We start from the raw sequence: 16766 nt of genomic DNA on the forward strand, positions 1-16766 counted from the left end.
ATAAGTTGGCTCTGTTTTCGCTTTTATTTTTGTCCTCATGGATATCCTTCTTTCCCAAGGAAAAGGGGCCTCGGCTCTGCTCGGCTCGGCTCGGGGAGATAGTAAATTCCCGAGGCCAGACGATCCATAGGAGGAACTTTCTGCCACGGTGTGGTGTTGTGTGGTGTGGTGTGGTGTGGTGTCGTGTGGTGTGGTGTGGTGTGGCAGCTCAGATATCACAAGAAGGACTGCCATCTTGTGTGCAGGATACCCGGGGAGGGGAACTGCGGGGTGGGGGTGAGCAGAGGCATTTTCTCCTTCCGGAAACCAGATGATGATTGAATAAAATTAGCCATCCATCCTTGAGACATTCTCGAGGAGGTGGGCTGGGAATGTGTCTGGGTGGTAGACAGCTTCCCTAAAAACTCGGGCCTAAATGGCGGTGGCGGCGGTGGCGGCATCCATCTTGTTCACAGACGGAGTGTCCACGTGCAAAATGAGAGTCTCTTTTGGGACGCTGGTTCCTGCTCCCTCCTTCCTTTGGGGACACCAAGGAAGAAGTTGCCGCTGGCGGATGGGTTCCAGGCTGGCAAGCAGAGTAAGCAGAGCCCCGCTGGGACTGAAATACGGTTCTTCCTGGAGTCCACAACGAAAAGCAAGACACAAAGAGGGGGAGGGGGAGGGGGAGGGGGACACAGAGACAGACAGGAGACAGAGAGGCAGAGAGAAAGAGACAGAGACAGAGAGAGACAGAGACCCAGCAACCGACGGAAAGACACACAGGGGAAGAGATGGAGGGGGAGAGCGAGAGATCCACAAGTCCAACTAGGTCCCCTGAACGAATCATCGACGGACAGACGGACGGACGGACACACACACACACACACACACACACACACACCCAGAGGCAGACAAGAGGGAGATGGAGAGATGGAGGGGGAGCGAGAGATCCACAAATCTAACGACACGACCTGAATAATCAGACTGTCTGAATAATCAGTCTGTCTGAATAATCAGCCAGCCAGCCAGCCAGCCAGCCAGACAGACAGACAGACAGACAGACAGACCCCCCCCACACACACACAGAAGCAGACAAGAGGGAGATGGAGGGGGAGCGAGAGATCCACAAATCTAACGACACCACCTGAATAATCAGACTGTCTGAATAATCAGTCTGTCTGAATAATCAGACAGACAGACAGACAGACAGACAGACAGACAGACACACACACACACATACACACACACACACACATACACACACACACACACACACACACACACACACACACACACACACACACACCACACCGACACACAGGCAGAGGGAGAGATGGAGGGGGAAGGGGCTGAGAGATCCACAATTATAACTAGATCACCTGAATCAACAAACAGGCACACATGCCCCCCCCCACACACACACAGACAAAGACAGAGACCAACACACAGGCAGACAGAGGGAGACATGGAGGGGGAGCACTAGAGACCCATTAGTGTGACTGACTAGATCACCTGAATAAATTTATTCCTTCCCGGCCCTGCCCTCATGTATTAAGGTAGACTCTTGGTATGGAGTTCTTCTTGTCACCAAACACAGGTGAGGGTTAGTGACTTTTTACCCTTCCATGTAGGGACTCTTCCCTTAGGACCCTTGATTTCGATCATTGAATAAGAATTTTTGGAGGAGTCACTCTGGTGGAGTTTTATGGAGTAAGCAAGCAGGCAACCAGGCAACCAGACAACCAGACCCACCCCCCAAAAAAAAGGCAGACAGACAGACAGACAGACAGACAGACAGACAGACAGACATGTATTCTAATGTTTTTTTTCTTTCATGCATGTGTTTCTAACGCATTTATAAGATTATCTCTTTGTGGCTTTGTATGTCCCTCCCCCACAGTATAACCCCTGCTTTCACTATATTTGATGTCAGTATAACTTGTGGAGGAGATGGGGAAAAACCAGTTGTTTAAGGTTACAGGTGGACCCGTTGCAACAATGAGAAGGACAAGTTGCCATGTCCAAAACGAGCGGGGGGGGGGGGGAGAAGGGGAGAAGGATTGGGATTGGGGAGGAGGGGGGAGGCTGGGAAGGGATGTGAAGGGTAAGCAAAGGAGGAGGCTGCAATGCTTGGTAAGAAATGTAGGCATTATCCTGTCCACGTAATTGTAACCCCTCTGTACAGTATGTTCACAAATAAAATTAAATTAAATTAAAAAAAAAAAAGAACTCAAAAAAAGAAAAAAGAGTCTCATGGTCTTCGGTGCCCAGGCTGGCTTTGAACCGAGATCCTCAGATCTCAGCTTCCGGAGTAGCTAGGATTACAGGCGCAAGCCACCAGCGCCCAGCTATTTTCATGTTTGTGTGTGTGTGTGTGTGTGTGTGTGTGTGTGTGTGTGTGTGTGTGTGTGTGTGTCGGGTGTGAGGCTTGAACTCTGGGGCTGGGTGCTGTCTCTCTCTGTGCTCTTCACCTTCCCAGCCCTCCCCTGCCACGCCGACCCCAGTAGAGTCTGCTTAGCATGGGAAACCATCTATCAGACCATGAAAGGGGCCTCGAGACCTATCTCTGAGTTTTGGGACTTCACCGAAGTCTACCTCAGAGAATGGGGCTTTACAGAAACCTATCTCCAAGTTTTGGGACTTCACCGAAGTCTACCTCAGAGAATAGGGCTTCTAAGAGGCCTACTCCTGGGAAAAGGCTGGCAAAACCCCTGGAAAAGATGTGTTTCTGCCTATCTTTTCCTCATAAGAGTGCCTATTAATCTTTTACTGTTTCTACTGCTCATTGTACTTACTCATTGTCAACGTTCCCTTATTCAAAGCTCTTTCTTAAGAGTGTTGACAACTCCAATATCTGATGAGTGTCTTAAAAATATGACTAACTCACCAGAGTTAAGTGCCACCCTGAAACCCCTCTTATGAAGGCTAGTAGACAAGCCATAAGCAAATATAAAAGTATTGGGGGTTTCACAAAGTCACTCTAGCAGAAGGAATTGTAAGAAATTTACAAGAAGCTGTAGGCTCAGCTAGAACAGAAAGAATGTATGGCAATTGCTGAGATAACTACTTAGGAGAAAGAACTTCCTGGTACTCTCTTTCATTTACTAAGAGACTTGCTAGATCTAGGCCTCCATGGTGCTTACTATTAAAGAAGAAACAGGAAAGATCTTAATGGGACAGTTAAGGCCTCTATAGAAAAAAGTAGTGGTTAATTGGTGACAATCATCAAAACCAATTGTATTTCTTAAAAATAGAGGTAAAGCCGGAAACAAGTGCCTATCAGGCAACCAGTTGGTGACCACCCAAGGATGAAGCCCTGCAGCAAGGTTGTGTAACCTTTTGCCCTTTCAGGCGACCAGCTGGTGACCACCCAAGAATGAAGCCCTGCAGCAAGATTATGTAACCTTTTGCCCTTTCTTATGGAGACTTTTTGCTATAAAAGTTTATTATCCTCTGCATTAAATCGCACTCACCACTCAGCATCCACTCCTAATGTGTGTGAGTTGTCTGTTTGCCATCTCCCCGTCCTATTCCAGGTTCCTCCCCTAGGTATCCTCCGTCGTCCCGACAGAACCCGGTCCGGGGCACTCCCCCATTTGTTTTGCCAGTCTAGGGGCTGGCAAAAAAAGAAGAAGAGAGAGAGATTGAGTAAAATTAGCCATCCATCCTTCAGCCATCCTCCTTGAGACATTCTCAATGTCTCAGTGTGTCTCAATGTGTCTGGGTGGTAGAAAGCTTCCCTACAAACTCGGGCCTAAATGGCAGCAGCGGCAGTGGCAGCATCCATCTTGTTTACAGACCGAGTGGGTTCAAAATGAGAAGCCTCTACACTGAGTCTTTCCATGTTCTTGAGCTCATGTGGGCTTTCATGTTCTGTGTGGGTTGACACAGCAGGGGTGGGCGGGCGGCCCAGCGAGCAGAGCAGGGTGTGCCATTCATTGGAGATAAGGGTCTCTTTTGGGACACCGGTTCCTGCTCCCTTCTTCCTTCGGGGACACAAAGGAAGAAGTTGCCGCTGGCGGGTGGGTTCCCGGCTGGCAAGCAGAGTAAGCAGAGCCCCCGCTTGGACTGAAATAAAGTTCTTCCTAGAGTCCACAACGAAAAGCAAGGGGGGGGGCGCGGAGGGGAGAGGACAGAGAGACAGAGAGGAGAGACAGACAGAGGCAGAGACAAAGAGAGACAGACACACAGACAGACACAGAGACCCAGAGACCGACAGAAAGACTCACTGGGAAAGAGATGGAGGGGGAACGAGAGATCCACAAGTCCAACTAGATTCCCCTGAATCAACAAACAGAGGGCCGGCCGGCCGGACGGACACACACAGACACACACAAACACACACTCACGAGCGTGCCAGACAGACAGACAGAGGGACACATGGAGGGGGATCCCTAGAGACCCATTAGTGTGACTGACTAGATCACCTGAATAAATCATTCCTTCCCTGCCCTGACCTCATGTATTAAGGTAGACTATTGGTATGGAGTTCTTCTTGTCACCAAACACAGGTGAGGGTTAGTGACTTTTTACCCTTCCATGTAGGGACTCTTCCCTTAGGACCCTTGATTTCGATCAATTGAATAAGAATTTTTGGAGGAGACACTCTGGTGGAGTTTTATGGAGTAAGCAAGCAGGCAACCAGGCAACCAGACAACCAGACCCAAAAAAAAAAAAAAAAGGCATACAGACAGACAGACAGACAGACAGACAGACAGACAGACAGACAGAGAGACCCACGCAGCTCCTTGACTTCATGGGTGTTTTCAAGGTTAATGTGGGGGGGGGAGGGAATTTGGCAGCTGAGTTAGGCACAGACAGTTAGTTGCTTTATCTTTGCCCCCACCTGAATTTCTAGATGTTTGGGGCATTTCTTTATAGGTAAGAGAAACAGGGTCATTGACCCTTCCTTCCTTCCTTCCTTCCTTCCTTCCTTCCTTCCTTCCTTCCTTCCTTCCTTCCTTCCTTCTTTTCTTTCTTCCTTTCCTTCTTTCTTTCCTTCTTTCTTTCCTTCTTTCTTTCCTTCTTTCCTTCTTTCTTTCTTTCTTTCTTTCTTTCTTTCTTTCTTTCTTTCTTTCTTTCTTTCTTCTCCCACCATCTCTCTCTCTCTCTCTCTCTCTCTCTCTCTCTCTCTCTCTCTCTCTCTCTCTCTCTCTCTCTCTCTCTCCTTTTTCTCTATTTTTTTGGAGGGGTTGGCAATACTGGGTCTTGAAGTCAGGGCCTGAGGACTGTCACTCAGGCACTCAGCATTTTCGGCTCAAGTCTAGCACTGTACCATTTGAGCCACAGCGCTACTTATGTCTATGTACGTGATATCTATCTATCTATCTATCTATCTATCTATCTATCTATCTATCTATCTATCTATCTATCTATCTATCTATCTATCTATCTATCTATCTACCTATGTATCTATGTATCGATATAGATATACATCTATATATATCTATATCTATATATCTATGTGTGTGCGTGCGTGCGTGTGTGTGCGTGAGTATGTATATATGTATACATATATATGTGTTTATATGCATATACATATATAAACACATATTCATTTATTTATACATATACATATATATGTATAAGCACACATATATTCATTTATTTATACACACACACACACACATACACACATATATATATACTCATACATAGTGTGATACACACATATAAATATACGTATATTCAGTTATTATATACGTGCTTTTTTTTTTTTTTTTTTTTTGTTGGCCGTGGGGCTTGAACTCTGGGCCTGGGCGCTGTCCCTCAGCTCTTCAGCTCAAGGCGAGCGCTCAACCACTTGAGCTACAGCACCACTTCCAGTTTTCTGGTGGTTTATTGGAAATCGGAGTCTCACGGTCTCTCCTGCCCGGGCTGGCTTTGAACCGCCATCCTCAGATCTCAGCCTCCTAAGTAGCTAGGATTACAGGCCAGGCGTGAGCCACCAGCGCCCGGCTTATTTACATGCTTTTTGGTTGTTGTTTTTTTCTCCCCCCCCCCCCCCCGACTTGGGGCCTTGGGAAGGGAACTGCAGGGGAGGGGGGGGTGCAGAGGCATTTTCTCCTTCCGGAAACCAGATGATGATTGAATAAAATTAGCCATCCATCCTTGAGACATTCTCAAGGAGGTGGGCTGGAATGTGTCTGGGTGGTAGAGAGATTCCCTAAAAACTCTGGTCTAAATGGCAGCAGCGATGGCAGCGGCATCCATCTTGTTTACAGACCGAGTCTCCATGTTCAACATGAGACTCCTCTAAACTGAGTCTTTGCATGTTCTTGAGCTCATGTGTGGCTTTCATATTCTGTGTGGGTTGACACGGGTGGGCGGGTGGCCAGGCGGGTGATTCATTGGAGATAAGAGTCTCTTTTGGGGCACCGGTTCCTGCTCTCTCCTTCCTTCGGGGACACCAAGGAAGAAGTTGCCGCTGGCGGGTTCCAGGCTGGCAAGCTGAGTAAGCAGAGACCACTGGGCCTGAAACACAGTTCTTCCTTGAGTCCACACAGAAAAGCAAGGGGTGGGGGAGGGGAGAGGAGAGAGACACAGGAGAGACAGACAGAGAGACAGAGAGGAGAGACAGAGACCCAGAGACCGGTGGAAAGACACACAGAGTGAGAGATGGAAGGGGGAGCGAGTGAGAGATCCACAAGTCCAACTAGATCTGAGACACACACACACACACACACACACACACACACACACACACAGAGGGAGACATGGACGGGGAACCAGAGACCCATTAGTGTGACTGACTAGATCACCTGAATAAATTATTCCTTCCCTGCCCTGCCCTCATGTATTAAGGTAGACTCGGTATGGAGTTCTTCTTGTCACCAAACACAGGTGAGGGTTTGTGACTTTTTACCCTTCCATGTAGGGATTCTTCCCTTAGGACCCTTGATTTCGATCATTGAATAAGAATTTCTGGAGGAGTCACTCTGGTGGAGTTTTTATGGAGTAAGTAAGCAATCAGGCAAGCAGACAACCAGACCCCCAAAAAAGGCACAGACAGACAGACAGACAGACAAGGACATACTCTAATACAGTGTGGGGGCTCTTGAAGGGAGAGAGACCTACACAGCTCCTTGACTTCATGGGTGTTTTCAGGGTTAGACAGGCGGGGGGGGGGGAGAGATGTGGCAGCTGAGTTATGTACAGATAGCTGTTTTTTCTTTGCCCCAACCTGAATTTCTAGATGTTTGGGGCATTTCTCTACAGGTAAGAAAAACAGATCATTGACCATTCCTTCCTTCCTGCCTGCCTTCCTTCCTTCCTTCCTTCCTTCCTTCCTTCCTTCCTTCCTTCCTTCCTTCCTTCCTTCCTTCCTTTTTTTACTTTCTCTCTTTCTTCTCCCCACCCCCCTCTCTCCTTTTTCTTTTTTTTTGGGGGGGTGGGCAATACTGAGACTTGAAGTCAGGGCCTCAGCACTGTCACTCAACTTCTTTTTTTTTTCACATATGAAGAATTTTACAGTTTATTTCATTAAAATTATATTCTCAAAATGTTAAAATATATATATTAGCTATTTCATCAAATGAAGTAATTATACTAACACATAACATAAGTTAATGAAAGTTTTATCTGTCATGAATAGGACAAAAAGTATCATCAAACAACATTTCTAGGAATCACACTCAACTTCTTTTGCTCAAGTCTAGCACTGTATCAATTGAACCATATCACCACTTCTGGCTCTCTCTCTCTCTCTCTCTCTCTCTCTCTCTCTCTCTCTCTCTCTCCACAGACACACACACAGACACACAGACACACAGACACACACATGCATATACATACATATACACATATATATTTATACACATACATACATATATATCTATCTATGCTTATATATAGTGTGATACAAACATATATATATTTATTATTTTCAGTTTTTTTGTCGTCGGGAGTGAGGCTTGGACTCTGGGTCTGGGTGCTGTCTCTCTGCTCTTCATCTGAAGGCTCACTACTGTTCTGCCACTTGAGCCACAGGGTGCCACTGCTCCCCTTTTCTGTTTATATAGTGCTGAGGAATCGAACCCAGGGCCTCATGCTTGCAAGGCAAGCGAGCACTCTACCACTAAGCCACCTTCCTAGCTCTCCCCCCTTTTTTGGACAGTCCAGCATGGAAGGCTCCTGCATCTTGTTTGTATGGACATACTCACAGCTGAATAACTGAGTGGTTTTGCTTAATAAAAAAAAATCCTGGTGTTGATATATGTGGAGGGGAAGGGAAAAAAATTGTTAAAACAGGGTTACAGGAGGACCCATTGAAACAATGAGATATACAAGTCGTTATGTCGAAAAACGAACTTTACGACTTTGGTGGGGGGACGGAGGGGGGGGATACGAAGGGATGGGAAGGGGAAACAAAGCAGGAGGCTACAATGCTTATAAGAAATGTGCTCATTATCTTACCCATGTAATTGTAACCCCTCTGTACAGTATTTTCACAATAAAAATATATTTAAAAATATATATATATTTAAAAAAAAACTTGGTACAGTAGTCTAGAAACATGGTTGCTATTACAGCCTTCATTTGCTTCACTTGACCACTGTTTTCTCATTTAAAAGCTTTTGGCGACAAGCATGATTATTTTTCGTGGGGTGGGGGTGACTGTTTTGAGGCTTTCCCAAATTTTTATGTCCAACAGGTTACCAGATCTAAGGAAAACCCAGAAGTTCGAGAATTAAGTAACTCTCGGGCTCAAACTACAGAGAAAGAAAAGGAGAAAGAGAGGCCTATGGAGGGAAGGGGTTGGGGGGTTGGGGGGAGAGGTCATAGAAAGGAAAAGAAAACAGGGAAAAATAAAAACACAAAGTAAAGGTCGTTTTTAAGTGGAGGCCTGGACTCAAACCAGGCCACTGACTGAGGCTTCCTCATTATGGGATTGCAAACGTGGGCCTTGGCTTCTTGCAGAAGTCATCTCGATGTGTTGGTATTCTGCTGTACATATCATTTGGAAGCGACTCTATCTTTTTACTCCATGGTGAATGTATTCACATATATGTTCCTATAGAAAACCAGTTTAGTGTGTTTTCTCTCACATATGCAAAAGGTACGTATAAAATAGGGGAGACTGACTGCCTGGCTGGCTGCTTGGCTGGCTGCCTGGCTGCCTGGCTGCCTCACTCACTCACTCACTCACTCACTCACTCACTCGCTCACTCACACACTCACACACAGTAAGACCCAAAAGACAGGATAGATACTTTTAGGGGGAGAAACACCCACGGCGGCAAGGCCCAATGGTTATGTGCCCAGAAATGAAAGTGAAACCTTGAAAACACACAGAGGAAAAAGAAACAAAGTAAACTCTCTACCTTGAGCCTATAGTAGGGTTTAAGAGATGATTCTGTTGGTTTCCCATGCATGCATGGGTGGGAGGGGGGGTGCTTTGACCCATGCTCTGTTTCTTTTTAAAATTTACTTCCCTCCCCGGTGTAAGTTTCCTCCTTTCTTTGAGGAAACTCTTGGCTCCGTTCCCACAGTATACTCATTGTTTGGGCAAAAGCTCAGAGGAAGGGAGCTGCTCTTTTCCCTTCCACCACCCACCCCCACCTATTAGTTTTCTTTCCTAATAACTGTTCGTTTATGAGGGACTGAAAAGTGAAGAAAATAGGATGTGTGGAGCCATCATTAGGAAGCTGTCCGGCTGTCTTGTCTCTGAATTCCTGGTGGTGCTTTCCCAGGCCTCATTTCCCCCTGGAAATTATCCTGCTTGCCTCTGTGTTCAATTCTGGGAAGGAACATAGGCCGAGATAAGGCAACCTCTTGGCACAAAGCTGAAACACACGGCCACCTTGCCTCACCGGTACAGAGCTTAATCACCCTATCCCGAGGGTCCTCCGTCAACAGTTTCTTAGAACGATTTTTATTAGTTTAGTGGCCCTACTGAGGTTGAAATTCAAGGCCTCAACTCAGGCAGGCCTGCTCGGGGTGGGCGTGTTTGTTTCTTCTTCTTTCTCCTCCCCCCCACCCCCCCCCTCCACCAGGGCGCTTAAGTCGTTGCCATGACGACATTTACAAGACAAAGGAACGTTGCCTGAAGTTCCTGAGTTGACTGGGGCTCCAGGCTTAAACCAGCCCAGCCCACCCCCACCCCCGCCCTGCCCTGAGTCCTCTGCGAAACACCCCGGCGGGGTGGGGGGTGGGGCGGCCAGCCCTCAGCTCCTGTAACTTCATTAGCACGCGGGGTGGGGTGGGGGGAGTGAATCAGCCTCCCCTCCCCCTCCCCGTCTTTACAAAAGTGGCCTCTTTTGCCCTTGGGCAGGAAAAGTCTGCGCGCACTCGCTCTCTCTCTGGTCTTTTTCTGCTGGGACCCTCCTTGCCTACCACCAGCAGCCATTGACTTCCTGCAAGCTGGAGTTGTCAGACTACTTCCACCCACCCGCTGCCACCAGTATGTCTCCCGCCCAAGCCCGCCAGGGACAGAATGGGAGGGGCGCGCCTGGCGGGGAAGCTGGCATGCTTGCCTGTGCTCTGCCCTCTGCCCCTCCGGGAGGCATGACTGTGACCGTGGGATGTCCCCGTGGCCGACCCCTAAGCTCCCACCCTCTGGACGGAGGAGAGTGAGGGGAAAAAGGAGTTCAGGAGTCTTGTCTCCCCTCCATCTTCCCGCCTAGGTCCGGCCAGGATCTGCCTCTCTTCTCCCTGTCCCTGTTCCCCGTTCCTCTTAAGGAGCTACTGGAGAAACTGTCCGTCTGTGTTTGTGATTGTGATTAACATCGCAAAAACCTTCAAAGAATCTCAGATCGGTTAGAAGCCGGTTGGGTTTCACTTCTCAGGCGTGAGGGGTTGTTATCTCCCCCTCCCTCTCTACTTTGATTTTTTACAAATTGTTAGTATGCCAGCCCACACCGGTGGCTCGCGTCTGTAATCCTAGCTGCTCAGGAGGCTCAGAGCTGAGGATCACGGTTCAAAGCCAGCCAGGGCAGGAAAGTCACCAGACTCTTATCTCCAATAAGGCACTAGAAAATCGGAAGTGGCGCTGTGGCTCAAGCGGTAGAGCGCTCGCTTTGAGCCGAAGAGTTTAGGGACAGCGCCCAGGCCCAGAGTTTAAGACCCACCACTGACAAAAAAAAAAAAAAAAAAGGATAGGAAAGATTACATTACATAAGTGAGGTAGGAAGAGTACATTTTTTTTTTAATTAATAAGTTTTTTTTTTTTTTGTCGTTGGGCTTGAACTCTGGGCTTGGGGGCTATCCTGCCCGGGCTGGCTTTGAACCGTGATCCTCAGCTCTCAGCCTTCTGAGTAGCTAGGATTACAGGCGCGAGCCACCGGCGCCCGGCTAATGAGTTGTGTTAATTGTGAAAATACTTACAGAGTGGTTACAATGACAGGAGCAAGGAAATGAGTACATTTCTTATCAAGCATTGTTGCCTCCTCCTTTGTTTCCATTCCTGCCCTCCCATCTCCCCCCACCCCCTAAAAAAGAGTACTTTTTTTTTTGGAAAATGTCACCCCTTCCCTGGCTCTCTCACAGGTTTTCCCTCCCTCAAGTTCTGTTTGTTCCCCACCCGCAGGTTGTGTGTCAACATAGTGTCTAGTGAGTGCCACTGTTGCACTTCTTCATCCTGGGTCCCTCCATTTCTTGCCCCTCCCAGAAATAGATGAAGGAAGAAACAATGGGGGGGGGAGAAGAGAAAACAAAATAACGTCGATGATAACAAACACAAAGAAAGTGGAAGACTTCTTGTTATATGATCAGAGGTATATAGGCATTGCACTTTGGTGAGCCTCATGTCTTCGATTAAGCAACCCAAAGGCCAGAAGTGGAGTTTTGGCTCAAATGGCAGACTGCCAGTCTCTCTTTTTTTTTTTTTTTTCGCGGGGGCGGGGGGGTCCGGTCGTGGGGCCTGAACTCTGGGCCTGGGCGCTGTCCCTCATCTCTTCAGGTTAAGGCTAGCACTCTACCACTTGAGCCACAATGCCACTTCCGGCTTTTTTTCTGCTTATGTGGTGCTGAGGAATCGAATCCAGGGCCTCATGCATGCAAGGCAAGCGCTCTACCACTGAGCCACCTTCCCAGCCCCAGAGTGCCAGTCTTGAGCACAAGAGCCAAGGGACAGCACTCAGGCTCTGAGTTCAAGCCCCAGGACTGACTGGGGCGTGCACACACACACCCTGCACCCCTTGATCTTTGCTGCTGTTTCCTACCACACAGGCACAGGCACCCATGGCAGCATGTGATCTACCTCCCCCTCTCCCCCCACACACACTTTGCACTGCCACCACCACCGCCACCGCCACCAACTATAGCAACAGATTTCCTCGGCTTCCCCTCCACCACCACCACCCCCTCCGCCCCGGGCCCTAGTTTAGATCGATGAACCAAAGTGTCCCCACTGCACGTTCGGCTCTGGCAAATATCAGATAGGATTACAGTGATGAGGAGAGAGGAGCGACCGCCATGGATTAACTGTAGGGCCCAGAGGACAGAATGCCAGCCCAGGCCCATTCATAGGTCAAGCCAGGAAATTGTTTTTTGTTTTTGTTTTTGTTTTTGATTTCCGGTCTCTCTCCACACCCCATGTGTTTTGTCTGTCTGTCTCTCTGTGCGATAGGGGTTTGCCATTCATGACCTGTGTGGGCGGGGATGTGCTGGTGTGTGTGTGTGTGTGTGTGTGTGTGTGTGCTCGCACGCGCGCGCACGGGGGAGGGGGAGGTGTTCCTTCCTCACAAGACCTTCCTAAGTGTCTTGATCGATCTTGGGCCTGACGTTCTTTTTCCTTGTTTTGGGGTGCCACCTACTGGACACCGTGTGGAGTGACAGGGAATGATTCGGTGCTGATGGCGGGGGCTGGCGGAGGGGGAAGGGGGCCCGCAGGGGGTGTTTCTTTTCATTATTTTCTGGACACGGAATTCGTTTGGATATTATGTCTTACGAGCAAACTGTACCAGTTTATTTACGGTTGTAATTTATATACAGTAACACAAATGTTTTTACGTCCGTATTATGAAAAAGGGTCCCACAGCTGCAGTGGGTGAAAGATTGAGACGGGAACATTTCTAAAGGAGTGCCAAGAAAATGGAAAACAGGCAATGCAATAGTTTAGGGAGAGTTATAAATATCAAGTGCTGCCCTAGGTGAAATTTCATGCACATGTCCTCACCCACTCAGGTAAACTTTTTATATAGGTATCAGAATAAAATTTCTTGAACTATATAGACTTTTATTCACTTGATTTCCCTTAAGTAAATTAAAATAACTGGCTGTTGACAGGGCACATCTGGAAATTTCTATCGGCCCCATAGAGATAATCTGTTACATTTTAGGACATGGTAGATTATATTTGCTATTTCCCCAAATGGACTTTACAAAAGCCATCCGTGGCCCCAAAGATGTTTCTGGACCTCTCATCATGTGTGACTAAATAGGCCTCAGTGAATTAAGCTGAGAAAGCTGCAAAACAAAGCAGATCACTTCAGTTATGGAATATTAAGAGAATAAAAGTAGCTTTATACCACTGGATCTTTAGTGAGAAGGTAGAATAAAAAGAAGAGAAAAATATTGGAGGATGCAATATAAACCAATTGAAACGTATCCAACAGAGGATCTGGCTTTGAAGTGGCTATTGACTAGTGTGGTCCTAGACCATCGTGTCCAGAAGGATAAATCGATGTGTTTTGAAAGATCCTAAACCAAATGTACTTGTGATCATGACCCAAAGCATGAGGACAGGTACATTTCTGTCCTCCTAATTCCAGCTTTGATCCTCACACGTCCGGTTGTTATAATACGTTCACAGTCGTGCCACTTACGGATATTACGTCTTGTGTCTTCTCTGCAATATCTTAAATGCTCAGAGAAGTTACACCTTCTGACAAAAGGACAGTATGTGTGTCACACACACGGGGACACACACACTCTGTTTGCCCGGAGTGCTGTGTAGCTTACCATGTCCAGTTATAGTTTAGGTCTAGCATCCACGTAGGAGAGAAAACAGGTGCCGTTGGTTGGTCGGTCTGTCTGTCTCTCCGCCGGTCTGTCTTCCCCTGGCATCACCTGTTCTAGGTTCTTCTCCGCCGCCGGCACACCCCCCCTCCCTCTGCCACCCCCCTCCCCGCTCCTAGTCCATCAGTCCATCGATATACTTCCCTGTAACTGACATCATCTTATTCTTCTTCTTTGGGGGAATGGATGAATAAACTTTTACCTTGTGTATATTGTACACACACCGTAAGCTGTGTGTGTGTGTGTGTGTGTGTGTGTGTGTTGACGGAATAGAGTGTTTGCCATGCCTGACCCCCTGGCTCTGCCTCTCTACCTGTCTGCGATGCGATGTGTGTGCTGGGGCGCTTCTGCCCGCATATGTGCCCAGTGCGAACTCCAAAGAGAAGTACGCCCGCCGGGCCTGTCCTGTGGGTTCTAACCATGCTTCAACCCCGGGAGATAGAATCACCCCTCTGACCCCCCCACTCTGTTTGGGCCGGGGCCCCTCGTCTGTCTCTCCCTGTCTTTCCTCCTAGGGTTCCCTACCTGCCCTCCCCTCAGCCCCGCACACACACACACACACACACACACACACACACAGACACAGACACACAGACACACACACACACACACACACACATACACACACACACTGTGCACCGCCACACTCGGGTCCAGGTCCTCCACCACAGGCATGTGAGTGATGATGCCTCTACCCTCCAACACCTGTGTGTCGGGTTCAGATTCATCGCCTCATGCCCCGAATCCTGCTCCAGAGAGAGTGGCAGAGCCTATTAGAAAAGACTAGCTGTTATGACAGGCTAGAGTACGAACCGGTGAGAAGGTCGTTCCGTCCGGTGCCCGGGGATAAGCGTCACTCGGGTGCCACCTCCCCTTCCTTCCCCACCCAGCCAGTGGCTCTCGTTTCGCTTTCCTGTCATTTAGTGATGGGTGAGTGGACTCACGCTTCCCATGGCGCTGTCACCGTGGTTTTCCAGACCTGTGTGTGGGACATGTACCTACTCTCTGTGTGTTAGAAGAAACCTCTCTCTGGCCTTCCCCCTGCCCTTTCCCTGCCTGTGAGGGGTGGCGGGTGGGGTCAGGGGGAGGGAGCGTGTTGTGGGGCGGGTGGGCGGCGGACTTTCACAAGTGAGCGGGGTGCCTCCCGAGGGCTCGTCTCTTGCTGGAGCCGACCCATCTTTGGGAGTTTTTTTTTTTTTTTCTTTTTCTTTCTGGTTTCCATCTGGGGGAAAAAGAAAACAGAACGTACAAACAACCCCCCCACCCCCCCCCAAAAAAGACGGGCTGGCAGACAGTGGGACGAGAGCTCACTTGCCCTTTTCTGGCCATGTTGGGCGGGGTGGGGGTCTTGCCACGGGCGGCGGAGGTCATTCGGGTGGCTGGTTCATTTTCTCTTGTGGTGCAGGCCTGCCGTCTTTGACACCCCTTCCTGCTTGGGACCGATCCCGGCTTCCTGGTACTCGGGTTCGGGCCGCTCTGTTCGGGCGACTCCCGTCCTGGTTCCTGGTTTCACTTTGGTCGCTGGCGGCCGCGGAGGCATCGGCCGAGACTCGATCTCGGTCTAGGTCTCTGGTGGCTCTGGTGGCATTCGTTAGGTCGCAGAGAGGACCCGGCTGCAGGTCCTGACCTAGGTTGTGCCTCTCGGTGTGTGGTGTCTCCGGAGCTCAGAGCCGCCCGGCGCGCGCCGATCCGGGGTACGGCGGCTCGGTGGAGTCGGTCCTTGGAAGGCGGTTGTCATGCTCCCCCTGGCGTCCGCTTTGATATGACAGTCCCCTCATTCTCAGCCAAGCGAGCAGGCAAAGGAGGAGGTCTGGCGTTGGCATGCCAGGCAGAGGTCCGGCCTCTGCCGGATGCCGGGCGCGACTGTCGTCGTGGTGTCACTGTGGCGCTGGGGCGGCTGTTCTGTCGGACTTTGCACCCACATGCGAGCGCGGGGTAGGGCCGTGCGTCACCGCTCTCTCTTCCGTGCCTGCTCTGTGGGGGCTGGCAGCTTTGTCGGTCAACCAGTAGTTCTGTCTGGGCCCGACGCCTTGTCCTCCTCCCCTCCCTGGACTCTGGTCTTTGAGGGCGAAAAAATACAGTACGAGGGACATCTTGGGAGTCAGGGGAAAGGGTCCCCGGGTGAGCCGATAGTTGGTGGGGCCGGTCCCGGCCCAGACTCGGACCACACACCCTCCCCGGAGTCACCTCCGAGTGAGCGCTTGGCGCATGCCAGGCACGAGGGCCTCGGTCGCTGGCCCCGTGTGGCCTCCCTCCACGGCCTCCTCCACGGTCCCGGAGGCCGGAGGACAGACTTCTGCGGCAGGAGCCATGGGCACGGCAGAGGCGAGCTTCGGGGCGGGGACCTTCCTACCATCTGTGGTGTGCACGATGGTGGGGACTTGTCCGGTGGGCCCTGAGTAGGGGAAAAATCGAGGCAGGGGGAGCACCTCGGGAGTCGGGGACCTGAGCCCAGGAATCCCGGGTGTGTGCATGCTGGCAGCAGGGCGCTCACCACCGACCCTACACGGTGTGGGTGTTGTGGTTGGGTGGAGTGGATGCCTCGCGTCTGCCGGGGGAAGGCTCCCCATACCGCCCGTGCTGTGAGCCCGTGCGCACCCGGGGTGTGTGCCCACGAGGTAGTGGGGCGGGCGCGTCCCCTCAACCCACTCCCGCCCTCACTCTTCGTCTGTCTTCGCCTTATGTGGTCTACCAGCTGTCCCTGAGAGTTCCGTGTCTGGCTCTGTTGGGGACGTGTTGGGGACAAGTGTCCCTGATGTGGTTTCCAAGAGGTCCCTGTCGTCAGCGAGTTTTCGCCCTTGCCTGACCACCTGGTTTTGGCGTGGTGA

The sequence above is a fragment of the Dipodomys merriami genome, unplaced genomic scaffold (assembly GCF_024711535.1).
Source record: "Dipodomys merriami isolate MVZ:Mamm:240054 unplaced genomic scaffold, mDipMer1.0.p SCAF_186, whole genome shotgun sequence".
Classification (NCBI taxonomy): domain Eukaryota; kingdom Metazoa; phylum Chordata; class Mammalia; order Rodentia; family Heteromyidae; genus Dipodomys; species Dipodomys merriami.